We start from the raw sequence: 9,896 nt of genomic DNA on the forward strand, positions 1-9,896 counted from the left end.
AAATCTGCACCTCTTCTGTGGCAAATTTTAATTTCATAATGATTCTTACTCCGTGAAGTCAAGCAGCAGAAGTTAAGTGACAATATGCAAATACTACTGGCCCATTTTGGGGTGAACTAAATATACAAGACTAGTTTTACACGTCACTGTTTATAACACATGTCATGGGGCATAAATTAAGAGTATACCCACTTCTCCAGGCACCACTACACCACTGCTGTAACCTCATTAATGTTATTCATACTGCGCTGTGGTAACCGTTTTAAAGTGTTAGTCTGAAGGCTTAGAGAATGTTTTCTCGTATTCTGAGTAGTAATGTAGTATTTCATGAAGTCATTGTAACAATACACCGCGCTTGTTTCTTGTGTGTGTACGCAACGCATGTGTTTTTTTTCTCACTGGAGGGATTCCGTTCCCATAGAAACATCTGTCTGATGAGGCAAAACGAAGCTGTGTTTAACTGAAAGACGAATTGAATGATTCACTTCATTCGTGAAGCTCGCTATCATGTTATTCACGCCGTTATGTGTGCCTGCTCTTTTGTGCATTTGCCCGGTCACTGGCACTTTGAGTTGAGCAAATGATGAGCCCTGCCTGTTGCTGCTAAGTGTGGGTAAAAGCTCCTTTAATGAGAGCCGGTGAGTTTCTCATCTATGAGAGTTTTCATTCAAGTAGGTCATTGTGACATAAATATCGCTAACAGAGCATGAACCTGGTTTAGGGTGTTTAAATGCAAGTATTGGATGAAAATATAGCTAAAACAGTTCAGACTAGCCTAAGCTGGTATGATGGTTTTAGCTAGTGTCCCAGCCTGGATTTTGGCTGGTTTTAAAGGGGGTTTGGTCAGCTTTTCAGGTAATCAGGCTGGAGACCATCTTAAACCAGCTAAGACCAGTGAGCCATCTTAGCTGTTTGTTTGTTTGTTTAGTTCAATAAATGTTTGTATATATGGTTATGATTTTACATTGTTGTGATTTTTAAGTAGAAAGTGTATTTTAGTAGAGTTGTGTTAATGTTTTAATGGTTGTAATTTGCTCCAGTACCTATGCTATGATCATGGAATACAAGTAAATATGGTCGTTTTAGAGAATTTTAAAAATAGTGATTTCCATGCCAAAAGTAATGGAAATTAATTAAATCTTATTAAGTCATTAAAAAAATCATTACAATTACCAAATATAAATTCTTATAGCTATGCTTAGCTCACTGGTTTTCAACAAAGGGAGCCAGGGCCCACTAGAGGGTTGCAATATCATTAAAAAAAAGTTAGGCTATATGAAAAAAATCTAGCATAATTAAAATAATCACTAAATTAATATTTCATACATCATTCATTTTCAATGTGAGCTGCCATCTTTATAAAAAAGATTTTAAAAATCTATTCCACTAATCACAAATGGCTGGAAAAGTGATGGAAATTCATTGGTCCCTTAATGGATAACCTGGTTGTCAATAGTGACTGTTGCCATTTTTTATCAGCCTTTAAGTTGTTAAATTTACATCATTTTTATTTAGTGTCTTTTACAGATGAACTGCAGAATTGAATAATAATAGCATTCACATCCCTGAGAAATTTTATCTCCAACACATTGATGCTTTCATGCTAAGAGAGACCGTTTCAGTTTATAAAGTAAATGTAAATCTATAAACCTGATATTAATTTTGACTATTGTTCCTCCTCCAGCTCCTCTCTCTGGATGCTGTGTCGTATCACTTTCTCTTGCCAATTTGAACCCCCAGCCTCCCCCACAAGCAAATCCCTATTACTCTGCCATTTCTGAATGAAAAAATGCTTGTGGATCAGTTTGCTCAAATATCTTGCGATGACAGGATCTGGAAAGAAACAATAATAGGAATGATTTCTTCTCTCAGGAATTGCAAGGCGCACACTGAAAAATGGCCTAGATTTCGAAAGCAACCTTGCCTAGTGAAACATCGCTGATTTGGCTAAATAATCTGTCATGAATTAGTGGCAGAAGAGGAAGCAGTAATTGTTTGGTGATCTATTTCTGTGCTGAGGCAACCAGACATGAGGCGAAAATCTGAAACTGGAGAAGTCAGAGAGAGACACATCAAAGCTGCGTACATTTCTGACTGGATTATCATTGATTAACATCAGCTTGATGCGGAACATAGAATTTTTCCATCAAAATCATGTTCTTATTCTCAGTGCCCTGCAGTTGGTGCTATAAGCTATTAAAATCCAATGAATACATAGGCTTCAGGCAAACAGTATCTCAACGATCTGACTCTTTTCTGCAAATCAAGATCAAGATCACTCAATACCTTGGGTTCTCCATTCAGATTTTTTATAAAGGAATCACAAATGAAACTAACTCAAAGGCTTACTTATGGCGCAGGTAAGAGCTAAGAGATGGAAGACTGGGCTTGACGTTTCCAAGGATTGGCAGGAAATGTACAGCTGTTTTTTACCACGGCTGTTTGGAAGGATTAGATAATGTAGCTATAATCCTTCAGACATGGGAAGTGAGCCTGTCAAGCATTTGAAAAGTGACTACGTATATAAGAACTTTGTGAAGCTGTGGGAAACAAAATTATTGACTGCTCTAATTGGCATCAGTTGTAAAAAAAAAAAGCCTGGAAGATACTTTGCCCCCCTTTATGTGCTGTGCCTGATGTATTTTTAAAAATGGAAAAAGAACCAGAAGCATTTGGAGAGATTGTATTAATGAAGATTTAAAGATGGACATTTCCATTGGTTCCTGTAATTTAGAGAGGGCAAAGAAACCGTATCGTGCAAAATGGATTAGAACAGGCAATTTTTGTAGATTCGTTGATTTTAATAGTAACTTGACGCCTATGTATGTAGGTCACTGTTGAATTCTGTTTGAAGTGCTGATGGTGTTTTGGGGGGAGGGTGCAAAAGCCTACTAACATTTTCCTTCTCAACATATTTCGGCCGAGTTCCTCACATTTCCTTGCTTGAATGTCAGTAATCACTGCGTTCATCCAGTTTCACAGCACGTAAGGCCCAAAACAGACTGTTGCTTTTGATCAGTTTCATACTATATTCTGGTTTTCATTCTCTGTATTCTTGATCTCACTCTTTGACTGCTCATTTCTAATTCTGCAGCAGCATGTGTTTCTGCTGACAAGCGAAATAGTGGAGTCTTCACAACCCAAGCAGCTGTTATTTGGCTTTATCTGGCAAAAAGAGATGGAATGAGAAAACCTTCACTTGGTTTCATTAGCAGCGGTTTGGTGTTTTCACACATCTGGTGCTTTGAGCAGACAGAGTGATATTGATTGTTTGAGGAGAGTGAAAGTTTCAGAGGCTGATCCAATGAGAGACATCATGACGTGTGAACATTAGTGATCTATATATAGACCAAGCTGATTAATTGGCTGATATTTGATGTTCAGAGATTGTCAGCATTGGTTGTGCAATGTCCCTGTTTATAAATAATAAGTAAATAATTTCTTGGACAAATGAGAGAGTTTTTTAAAAACATTTTTATAAGTAAATCTTATCAATAAAGTAAAAAAATAATAAATACAGATTTTTATATGACTACAGGGATAGAATTGGTTGGATAACTAGGCCTAGTTAGCCACTGTTACCCCTATGATCTCATTGTGATACCTATTATACATAAACTCTATACTGGCTTTTGTCCATTTTGGTTAGATATTACTTTGAAGGATGTGTTTAAATGGCAATGCTTGTTAGTGGTCACTCCAAAGTTATGGCTTGGTTGGTTTTTAAAAAACAGCAGCGCCTCTTCCAACCCATCCCAATATGTTCAGTTAATCTGCGAGGTCGATGATGAGAAAGTCTTTTAGGTTTACCGCTCTCTGCATCAGCCTTTGTTTACCCATGCTGCAGCTGCAATGAATCGTTACTTTTCCACTAATCTCTTCTTGTCCTTTATAATACCCTTCCCATAATGAGCGTTCCTCAATTAGAACTGGCCAGCATTGATCCATGGCTCCTGCTCCGGCCAAGACGCTCCACTTTAGCACTTAATGAGTCCGTGGAATGGATGGTGTGCCCGGTATGGTGCTAGAATATACAGTATGCAAATGTTCTTTATGTGGAAATGCTGACTTGATCCGAAATAATCTTCCCCAGGAAGGATGTTTGTTTAAGGAAGAAGAGGAGAGGAAGGAGGGGGAGACAGTGCACAACACGCATGTATTGTTGCTATTGTGTGCTTTTGAATTGGAAACTCACCCCCGATTTCTGGACTTCCTGTCAGAGGACCAGCCCTGAGGGAGTTATCCTGGATCAGGGTGAAGGTCTCTGCTGTAATCATACCTTGTTGATTTGGTCCAGATCTAAGTTTTTATAGTTTATTTGATTAACAGTGGAGGCCAAATTCTATCTGTAAGAGAGACAACTCATTCTTGTAGGAATTGGGCTTTGCAGCTTTTCTCATACCATTGTAGTTGTTCTCACACTTGCATTCACTTTAGAGAGCTCTTTAACCAATTAATCATCTGTGTTTCCAACATCTGTTATGTACTAAATGCCTCAGATGCAGGAGAACGTTTTGGTTCCCTCAGTTCACCAATAGACAGACACACGGCGTAATGTTTGTGGACACAACAGAAAGGTCATAATTGACAACAGATGCCCGATCCCTCTGGATGCACACGACTAGATGTACAAAACTGTTACCTGACATAGAATAGGAAGGAATGAGACCGAAATCACACCCCTCAAAACTCCATTATACTGTTTGCACTGCATCAGCATAATTTACTGTGGAAATGAAAATGCCTGGATCGACTTTCTGTTCCCACTAATTAATCTCCCGCTGTGCTTCTCAACAAATGAACACCAGGTGAATCCCAATCCAAATTTTAAAACTCTGCCAAACTGGATCACAAGCATACGGATGAAGATCAAGGGAAGATGGATGCTCCGTTTACCTGCCATCTTGAACCTGCTTCTGCTTGCAAACATGCTCAGGGACCAGCTATTTCCAAACCACCTTCCTTTTTATTTTTCTATATATTAGCAAGCATGCAATTCATGCACACATGCTCATTTTCATGGCCTGATGGCATTTCATCTCCCTGATGGGTAACGCTGGACTAAATAATGTGATTTCTCTGTCAGTCCATGCTAAATGTCCTGAAGTCCAGCAGACCTTCAAACAGGCACGGTAAAGTCATCAAGCACTTTCCCGGCGTTCAGCCATGGGAAGGTGTGGGGGAGGGTTGGAGAGAGCCTGCAAAGTGGAAAACCATTTACATTCTGTCTTCCATCTACTTCTTTGTCAGAATGAAATGGCCAGTCTTGGTTTTAGTGGACTTTTGCATTCTGCATGGCAGTAGAACACATGCCAGTCGGTGACGTGAAAACAGACTGTGAGGTTAATTCTAAGACCCGGAACAGTCATTTTTACTCAGTCATTTTTAAAAAATTAAAGAGCAGATCAAACGAAAGAGGTCAGAGTGCACACTTTGGATATACTTCCTTATGTTCCGGCTGTTCTGATTGGAGGATACCAGACAGGAAGGGGCTTACCTTTTAAGAAGTGCTAATTATGGATTGCTTGTCACATACATAGCTGTTTTCCATTAGTTCCTCCTTTGAGGTTGTTGGATTTCCACAAGGAAGAGTCTTGGGGCAAATAATTAAAGTAGGCACCCATAAATGTTAGTATTGAAATGATTTAAGAATTGTTGCACACAGAATTGTTGAAAGTGGTGCAACATCATGCAACATCATCTGAATGGTTGCTTATTGATAGTCCAAAAAAAAAAAGTATGTTGAAGTACCAAACGGAAGTACAAATTGCTTGATAAAGTGGTTTGGACATTATTTGGATATTATTATTTGCAAATGAAGGTAAAGTGTGCAATTTTTGCGCAACTAAGGGCAACCCCATAGTTGTGCAAAATTGCACACTTCAGGAGTGGTTTACTGAAAAATAATGTCATCTTTTACCCTATTTTCTTTTGAAACCCATATGACTTTTTTCTTAGTGTATTTCTTGTGTAAAGCTATTGCTTGGCTTCAGAACATATGGAATATAGTTAATGAATCATATGGGCCACTTATATACATATGGGCCACTTTATTTTTTATATTTAGCAGTAGTTGATTATTGAATACGCTTATGATGCTTTTATTGTGCTTGTTTCGTTTTTTTTTTTTCGTTCATTGTTGTCATTATACAAACATCTTTTTTTGTGTGTTCCACAAAAGAAAGAAAGTAAATAATGACAGAATTTTCATTTTTTTGGGTGAACTGTGCCTTTAAGATGACTGTCTTTAGCTCTTTGTCAGCTTGAACAGTGACTCAGTTTGAATGAATCTAGTGGTATTTATGCTGATATTTGCATACTGCCAACGTACTCATTCCTCCATCAGCTTGTCCGCTATGCAAAATTCGAATGGCAGCTCAACGCAATGCACCTTGTCAACATCTTCTGTTTGACTCTGTGGAGTGTCTCTGAGAAAAGAAGTTACTAAAATGAGGAAGCATTTTCTACTCGGTTTTTCCCAAAGGATGTTTCAGTTCCTCCCCTCATTTAAGCGTGGCCACTGTGGCAACAGACCTGAGACCTGTAGGAATGTGCAACATGAGTCAGGATCACCGTCTTTGGAGAGGACCGGTGTCTTTTCTTTCTCCTTCTCCTTTCTTTCCAGATCTGCTGTGGTTCTGGACTAACAATAAGAGCATTGTGTAGAACTGCAGGACCAAAGCGGTCTCTGTTCTTCTATTGTTCTTTTTTCTTGGCCTGCTCACTCCTACTTTTCTCGCAACTCCTGAAATGACGGTTTGTCAGTCAGGATGAAATATGACACATTGTTTTTTGATGTTTTCCTCCCCCTCCCCTTCACCCTTCTTAACCAGACTTTTAATAATTGCAAACACATGACGTTTTAACACATGGTTGACCACACACTTAGGCATGTTGTTTTCTGCTTTGTATTAATTTCCATATGGCGTACTTCAGTGTAGAGACAGTTTAATGAGAGACCACAGGCTATATTGCCTGTGTAATAATTATATTATATCTTGTATATCCACGTCTTGGCTCTACATTGCTTGTAAATATGATCCAAAATGTAGAAAGACTTGGACTACAAGACTGACAAAAACTTTTCAGGTTTAGAAATGCACAGAATAAGCGAGGAGCTATAAAAAAAGCCTTGTACATCAACAAAAGCATATTCATATCCTCAATTTAAAAGTCAATAAATAAAGGGCAGCAGTTCCTCTAAATAAACCCAGCCTAAATGAAAAACAATTGAAACTGAGGTATTGGATGTCTGAGAAGTCCCTTGGGTCAGGAGAGGAAACAGATTTTTTCTTTGTGTTAAGGCCTGCTTTGTTTCCTGCCTCTGTTAGGCCGGTTCTTGATTACAGTTACTGACCGCTACGTGGCTTTCTGGCTCACTTCCTTACTCGACATCCAGCTGGATACATCCAGTTTTAATCCACCTTGGTTTATAGTTAATGGTTTAAACAATGGTGAGCTGTGAAATTGAGTTAGTAAAGAATACAGAATTGTGGGATTGTGTGAAGAATGATGTAACATCTACCATCCTCAACATTCACTCTCAAATGTCTTGTTGTTGACTATTTCTTTGTGCTGTAGACTGGAAAATATATTGGCTGCCAAAAACAAGACACCTACCTTCATCTTTTGTAAATGTATGGGTGTAAGAATGATATTAGGTGTGTCTCTTTTCAGCATAATTAAACTTTGCCTTCATCTCAGTACCACAGACATGGTTTTCCTCCAAACCAAAACTTTTGTAGGTATCTATTTTCCTGTCAACTCTGATCACGAATGTCTGACAAGTAGAATATCTTCTCCCCAAGATTGAACATTTATCTCACTGTTCTTTACCACATGAGTCTTCTCTGTGCCTTTTACATCATTCACATCATTTCATTTTAGATTGAACGTTTTTTTTAATGATATAGCTATTCAGTGGCTTTTAATTCATTACTAACCACGAGAGTTGAGTGCATGCTTTAAGGGGGAGTCTGTATGGTTGTCATTCCTTTTCTGAGTGCTTAGCCTTAGGGACGCAATACCATTTATTTATTTGTTTATTTATTTCATTATTTATCTGTTTATTTTTCTTATTTGTCTCATTTATCTGTTTATTTTTCTTTTCAATTTTTTTATTTTCTTATTCATTTGTTTGTTTATTTTTATTAATTTATTTTTAATTAATTTATTTTTTACATTTAGCAGTAGTTGATTATTGAAAAAACTGGCCAGTAATGAGTTTTTAATTGCTGTTTTCTATTTTCAGATTATTATTATTTTTTTAGATATTTAGATCAAATCTGACACTTTTATTTTAAGATCTCAGCCAGAATTTTAATATTATGTATTTCTACTGTGTTTACAGTATAACTGCTCAAGCAGGCAAGCTCTTTTTGGCTGTAAATGAAGAATATTGGCGGAGATACAGGCCTAATCATTAGCCCAAATCCACACCACAGAATACAGTCATCAGGTATAAGATATCAGCAGGATTTTCAGCATTGGAAATGAGGTGCTACACTGCACCATTGCCATGAGCCATGCAGCTTGGACAAGGCTTGTCTGACTGGGTCACACTTCTACTAATGCTTTTTTAATGAAGCAGTTCATCACTGATCTTTGTTTTTCTCTTAATATGTGGTCTCTCTTGTTCCCCCCTCCACAAACATGCTCAGGTTTGCACTGATCTGATGTTGGGGGAGAGGAGATGAGCCAAATGTATGCCTCATCTGTATTCTGATGTGCTAGCACAAATGACTTGGAGCCATTTTAGGTGTACCAAAGTATCAAAGCATTTTTTAGTTTGATTTTTTCTGTACACACCATGTGAGCGTAGGCTCAAAGAGCCGAATTCCTCCTCCTCATGAGCCCAGCTTTGCTTTGAACTTCAGATAATGTAGCTACGCAACGGTATGCACAATTAGGGGTTCTCCGATCAGGATTTTTGAGACCGATCACAGAAAGCAGTATCTGCCGATACCGATCTTTTTAAAGCCTTCTTTTTATCATTTATAACTATTTATAGTGATACTCCAATCATGATTTTTAGTCATTAATTCAGTGCCTTAATTTCATTTTTGAAAATGGGGGGAATTCCCCTCTTAGGTGACTCTTGTGAGAGGGGAAGCAGCACGGACTGTGCTTTCACACAGGACTCAGGAGTCCGCTACTGATCCGTGGCTGTTTTCCACAAACACAACATTTATCCATTATTTTGATTTCAAATCCAAACATTGTCACTGAAAAGTGGCAAAACATTTAAACTACTTTTCTTATGTTATCACAAACTTACCATTGACAGAAATAGACAGCTCTACTGCCTTTTCTTTTGCATTTAAATAGAGATGCACCGATCGATCGACCAGGGATCGGAATTGGCCGATTTTCCTTACGATCGGCCCGGATCGGTGATCGGCCGGTCAGTCTCACTTCTTTCCGATTTCGAGCCGATCCGTTTTATTACCAGCAGCACAGGCAATAACGTCAGTCAGTTAGACACAGTCAGTTTTGGAACGTTAAATAGTTGAGAAAGAGAACGCATGTTGTGTAACAGTATATTGGGTCCGTGGATAAACTCTTAAAGGGACCGCAGTCTAGGGCTGCACGATTCTTGCTGAAATGTGAATCACGATTTTTCTCCATGGGAATTGAGATCACGATTCTCTTACACGATTCTAATTTTTTTCAATTATATAAATTAATACTTTTATTTAGAAAGGATCCTTTAAATTTATCAAAAGTGATGATAAAGACATTTATAATGTTACAAAAGATTTCTATTTCAGATAAATGTTGCTTTGAAATCACAGGAATAAATTACATTTTAAAATATATTAAAATAGAAAGTTATTTTAAATAGTAAAAATATTTCAAAATTTTACTGTTTTGCTGTACTTTGGATCAAATAAATG

The 9,896-nt window shown here is 37.8% G+C and overlaps 1 protein-coding gene across 1 annotated transcript in view; it reads left to right on the forward strand.

Moving 5' to 3' along the window:
* Positions 1–9,896, forward strand: part of srgap2 (SLIT-ROBO Rho GTPase activating protein 2) — a 136,663-nt gene that overhangs the window by 2,255 nt on the left and 124,512 nt on the right. The gene's annotated exons all lie outside the window — the stretch shown is intronic.

This window comes from Sinocyclocheilus rhinocerous, unplaced genomic scaffold (assembly GCF_001515625.1).
Source record: "Sinocyclocheilus rhinocerous isolate Xijiao unplaced genomic scaffold, SAMN03320098_v1.1 scaffold14, whole genome shotgun sequence".
Taxonomy (NCBI): Eukaryota; Metazoa; Chordata; class Actinopteri; order Cypriniformes; family Cyprinidae; genus Sinocyclocheilus; species Sinocyclocheilus rhinocerous.